General features: G+C 40.6%; 1 protein-coding gene across 3 annotated transcripts in view; it reads left to right on the top strand.

Moving 5' to 3' along the window:
- The first annotated feature begins 263 nt into the window (after positions 1–263).
- Positions 264–6,000, top strand: part of ZNF143 (zinc finger protein 143) — a 39,405-nt gene continuing 33,668 nt past the window's right edge. For 2 of the 3 annotated variants that reach the window (XM_090264125.1, XM_090264117.1), the window contains exon 1: positions 264–336. The gene's annotated coding sequence lies outside the window, so the exon portion shown is untranslated. Of the gene's footprint in view, positions 337–1,014; positions 1,056–6,000 lie in introns of those variants that run through there. The other variant, XM_090264121.1, reaches the window with a different exon arrangement.

Below are 6,000 nucleotides of genomic sequence, written 5' to 3'. Positions count from 1 at the left end.
AGTTAGCTAGAGGGTGTTGGTCTGGGATGAGCGGTTCTGCCAACCACTCAGACAAGGGAACTTTGATTCCTCTCTTTAGGCAAGCCACTCAGGCGCTGGCTTTAAGGCATGACGTCACGAAAGTGGGGCGGGAATAAACTGGTATCTCGCGTCGCCTACATTTGAGCCAATGGTAAGCACGAAACGACTAATGAGTGACGTAGTGACAGCCCAATGGAGGCTAGGGGCGGGCTTCAGACCGGGTATGCGGGTTGCGGGGCCTGGGGGCCGGGCGGCTGTTTCCTGTCCTGGTGCATGGTGGTCGGACGAAGGAATTGTTGGAAAATTTTCTCGGAGGTTCGTATATAAATGTGTTTTTACCCAGTGTGCATTATTCTTCGCCCGGCCGCCGCCCTTAGCGCGGCGGCGCGGGCCCGCTTGGGCCCCGGGCCTGGCTTCGGCTGCTCAGTCTCCGTTGTAGGCCCTTCTGATTTTACGGCCGGTAGCGGCGCCTGGGCAGAAGCGGAGTTTATTAATAACCCACAGCCGCCACTCTGGGGCGGCGGAGCTTTTCTCACCGAAGACTCCCCCCCCCCCCCTCGTCTTTGCTCGCCGCGCCCCGCCTGTTTCCCTCAGGGGACCGCCGAGGAGAGGGATGGGAGGGTGGAACCCTCGGGAGCCTGGCGGCGCCTCTTGTCTTGACCTCCGTGCGGAACGAGTCCCCAGGCGCTCCCGTGGCGAAGCTCCTCCGCCGCGGACGGCGGGCTCTGGTTCGTACCAGGCCCCAGCTGTGGCGCCGGCGGCAGGACTGGCTGTGGGCCCGCTCGGACCCCGTCTGAAGAGCGCACCTGGAATTTCCTCCCACCCAGATCGTGAACAGATTACTTGTTTCTCTCACTTAAAAAACTTTTATTTAGGTCATTGAGGCCTAACACCGAATATTTAGAAATTGTTAATTCTACTATTCCTCTTTTTTTGTCGGTTTTGGCCAAAGTGAACGAATCCTTCAGTTTCTTTGTAACATTTTATTGTGGAACGTGAACCAATTTTTATTCCCTCCTTTTTTAAACAATAAGGTTTGTGTCCCTCCCCCACACACTAACGAAGTTAGGGGAAAAGAGTACCGTTGCTAAACCCATTTGTTTAAAATCAATTTAAGCCTTTGCTTTGAAGTGCCTAACCTGCTGGTACAATCTTGGTGGGATGTGGTGAGAAATTGGAGGTTGGAGGTTGTGTTCAGCTTTGTCCTGAGTCTTACTGGAAGATAATGGGTTTTGCTGTAATCGACAAATATCTGTGCAGTACTTAATATTTTCTCTCCCTGAGGGTATAGTTTAAGATAATTTCCAAGTGTTTAGTAAGAGAGTTGGTGATGAGATCATCCAAAAACTGATGAGATGATCAGGTTTGTAACTTAATTCAGGTTTGTTTTGGAAACACCACAGCCTCTCCCCGCCCCCCCCGCATTAAAAAAAGAAAAACCGCTTTATTGATATAATTCACATATTATACAATTCACCCATTTAAAGTATAATTAAGTAATATTCAGAATTGTGCAACCATCACTACCGTAAGTTTTAAAACATGTTCATCACTCCAAAAAGAAACTCCTCATTCCCCTTAACCCCCACTGTTTTCCCCCAAGCACTTATCTACAGATTTGCCTGCTGTGAACATTTCGTATGAATTTTCAGTATGTGGGCTTTTGTGACTGGCTTTTTTCACTTAGCATAATATTTGCTAAGGTCCTTCATGTTACAGCATTATCAATACTTCATTTCTATTGCCAGTTATTTCATGTATGGACATAGCATGTTTTATCCATTATCTGTTGATGGACATATGGGTTGTTCCCACCATTTATCTGTTGTGGATAATGCTGCTATGAATATTGAGTACATACAAGTTTTTGTGTGGGCACACATTTTTGTTTCTCTAGCATATATATACCTAGGAGTAGAATTTCTTGGTGACTGCATCCAGCCTTTTGAGGAACTGTCAAACTGTTTTCCAAAGTGGCTGCACCATTCTACATTCCTACCACCAGTGTATGAGAGTTCCCATTTCTTCATATCTTTCTCAGCACTTATTTAGTGAATATGAAGTGATATCTCTTAGTGATTTTGATTTGCATTTCCCAGTGGCTAATGGCATAGAACATTTTTTCATGTGCTTATTGGCTACTTGTGTATCTTCTTTAGAGTTGGATTATTTGCCTAGTATTGAGTTGTATTAGGTCTTTATATAAAAGTCTCTTACAAAATTACATGATTTGCAAAATGTCCATAGCCCTTTACTGCAAATTGAGATATTGCTGTGAAGTAAAGATTCATTGTGTTCTCCCTGGAAAGCTGACCTACCTAGATTCAGAAATTGTGCCTCTACCGTTACTTTAAGCTGTTACTAATTATTTATAATGTACTTGCAATTTATGATCATGTAAGGAGAATTTTCTGAGTCCTGAGGTTTCAATCATTACTTGGTTTTGAAGTTTTTACTCTAATTTTTGTTTTTGTTTTAATCTGAGGTTTTACCTAGGTTTTAGTCTTTTTGCTCCTGGCTTTATTTCAGAACACAGTGGTTTTTTTAGAGTTGGGTTGCATGTGTCATCACTCCTTTCTATGCTTAATTTGTGAGACAGTGTTTTAAACTACATTGTACTTTGTTTAAACTTTTTACTGTCAGAATATTTTTTAAAGATGGATTTAGACTGAGAAATCTTTCTCTCTTAAAAAAGAAACTTTTGAAAACAGTGATAAATTTTTCTCCATACTTTTCCATAAATTTAATCCCATTTTAAAATTTTGCTGCAGTGCCCCTGACTGACATGGCTCAGTGGGTTAGGCATTGTCCTGCAAACCAAAAGGTTGCTGGTTCCATTCCCATCAAGGCACACGCCTAGGTTGCAGGTCAGGTTCCTGTTTGGAGGAGTGCGAGAGACAACTGATCTATGTTTCTCTCCCTCTCTTCCTCTCTCTCTAAAAATGAATAAATAAAATCTTTAAAAAAAACCGCTGTGCTGCAGTGGGAACTCTGCACCCTGTGAAAATTGTCCATTAATGTGTAGACACAAGCATTTAACTCCAAACTACATTTTTTTGTACTTAAAATACCACTTTACTCAGCACTTAACTTTGACTAGGCACTGAATTGAATGATTTATTGAGTGGCTTAAATATATACATAAATTTACTACCTTTACTACAAACCTAAGTCAAACACTGGAGTTACTATCCCTATTTTGCAGTTGAGTCAACTGAAGTTTAAAGTAACTTGTCCAACTATTACATGGCAAAGCTGGGTCTTTAACCTATGACTGATTCAGAAACCCAGTTTCTGAACTGAGTTATTCAATAACCTACCAAGAACCCACCTTTAGCTTCTAAAATATAAAGTATCTGTAGTTTCTAGAATAATACAATATTTTGAGTACTAAATATAATATGCCATAGCATGGATGTTAATTACTATTTACATACATTTTTAAGTTAAATGATAATGATGGCATTTGGCCTATTGAAAATACAGACGTTTATATAAAATGGAGTAATGGTCACAAGAAGTTGGAGTCATTAAGATTAATGGCAATTTATACATGCTTTATACACATAATGCAGTAGCATATTATACCAAGTGAGACACAATGAAAAGAGCATTGGAATAAAAGAAGACATAATCTTTAATCCCATGTCAGGCAGTTAACTCGCCGTGACCTCATACAAATAATATTCATTTATTCAACAAATATCTAATAAGCATGTGCATGTGTCATGCATTTCTGAAGGCACTAGGAATTCAGGGGTGAATAGGACAGATGGGAGCCCTGACATCATGGAACTTTGAGTTCAGTTAGAAGTTCTGATAAGTGAAATCCTCCTATGGAGGAGATAGAGTTCTGTGACAGGGAATAAGGAGATTGTGGTAGAACAGATATTCCAGGAAAGAGGTGACACTGAACACTATGTGCAAAAGCAAGAAGAGTTAGGTGTGTACTAGGAACTAGGTCAGCATGGCTGGATGTACATAATGGAGGACAATCGTAAAGCACTCTGCAACATGAGGTATGTTAAATTTGTTAGATATTTATTGAATATATAATCTTAGGAGTCAAGATTCCAGAGACCCAGAGGACATAGCACATACCTTCGAAGGCTTATAGTCCTAAAGGGGAGGCTGAATGTAGGAATTAAAAGACTGGTAAGAGGAGAGAAGAGCATTAGATATCAGGAATCAGAAAACTGACACAAGGGTACATCTTGAGTGCTAAAGGCTTAACCTATGTTATTTCACTTATTTCTTATGATAGCCATGTCAGGTGGGTGTTCTTCCATTTTTTTCAAAGGAGGAAATGGAAGCTGAGCAGCATGTTAATTGCCCAGGAGCTGAGCAGGCTTCAAATGCATAGCACATGCACACACAAAAGCATAACATGCCAGCAGATTATAAAGCTGTAATATAGATGAAATCTGTGATCTTGACCTGGCTGGTGTGGCTCAGTGAATTGAGCACCAACCTGCAGACTGAAAGGTTGCCAGTTCGATTTCCAGTCAGGGCACATGCCTGGGTTGTGGGCCAGGTCCCCAGATCGGGGTGTGTGAGAGGCAACCAGTTGATGTTTCTCTCACACATTGGTGTTTCTGTTCCTCTCTCTCCCTCCTTTCCCCTCTCCCTAAAAATAAAGAAATAAAACGGAAAAAAAGAGAGAGAGAGAGAAATCTGTGATCATAAAAACATAATTAGGGCCTTGGCCAGGTGGCTCAGTTGATTGGCACATCTTCCTGATGGGGTTGCGAGTTTGATCCCCAGTTGGGGTACTTGCTTTAGTCAACTGGTGAATGCATGAATGGATGGAAAGGCAAATTGAAATAACAACAAATACTGCAGGATTCAAATAATGATTGAGATATGGATAGTGAGGGACCAGTGACAGTTAAAGGCTGTTCCCTGTGTTTGGACTGCCCTTTCTATTCTTTTCTACCCCTAGGAAATCTTTACTTATCTTTTTATGCCCAAATTTACATGCCCTGGTCTTTGCATCCCTGAGGCAAAGTTAGGTACTGCTTTCTCTTGTTAACGCTTCTGTTTATAGTAACTACTTTTGTTTTTTAAAATCATGGACATGCCCTGGCTGGTGTGGCTCAGTGTGAACACCAGCCTACAAACCAAAGGGTCCCTGGTTCAATTCCCACACATTGACATTTCTCTCCCTTTCTTTCTCCCTCCCTTCCCCTCTCTCTAAAAGTAAATAAATAAAATCTTTAAAAATAAAATGCACATAAACATGGTAAAAATTTTTCCAGTAAAAATTATGCAGTAAAAAGTCGTTTTCCCACTTCACCCTCATTTCCTAGTCCCATTTCTGGGAGGTAACCTCTTGAATTTAAAAACATTATATACATGCATGTGTAGATATTTATATACACTTTTTTAAAAACATGAATACAGTTATAGGGGAGGAACAGACTTTCCCCTACCCTCAAGTTTTTTTTGGCTAGTCTAATAATAAAACAGACATGAGACAGATTAGCAAGAGAAAATAATCAAATTTAATACAGACCCCCACAAATATGAAAGTTGGAGACCCCCTCATACACGAGAGTCTTTTTGAGAATTTTAAGAATAAAATGGCCTGTGTACGTGTCACTGCTTACTATCTCTGGTAATTGTAGTTCCCATTTGAACTCTTCTGAGGCCTTTCTTCCTTCCCTGCACCATGTATTTGCCTGCAACTTGTGCCCACAAAACAGTTTCATCTTTCAGTTAGTGTATATTTTTTCCCATTAGTATCAAAACTACAGGAACTGAAGACTTCCTCTAGAAATTTAACAGTTGACTATCTTTCAGACAAGAAAGAACTTTTATTTACTGCAGATATATTAGCTACCTATTAATGCTATACATTGTGGTTATTTGGAGATTTTATAAATAATTGAGTGAAAGGGATAAATGGTCGAGTTATCAAACCTTAGACATTTCTTAACATCATGACCCAAATTACCTTGTAATCTGCCTTTTTCAAAG

This window comes from Furipterus horrens, unplaced genomic scaffold (genome assembly GCF_987537825.1).
Source record: "Furipterus horrens unplaced genomic scaffold, mFurHor1.1.pri manual_scaffold_2, whole genome shotgun sequence".
Classification (NCBI taxonomy): Eukaryota; Metazoa; Chordata; class Mammalia; order Chiroptera; family Furipteridae; genus Furipterus; species Furipterus horrens.
This window is presented reverse-complemented; position numbering and strand designations above follow the sequence as displayed.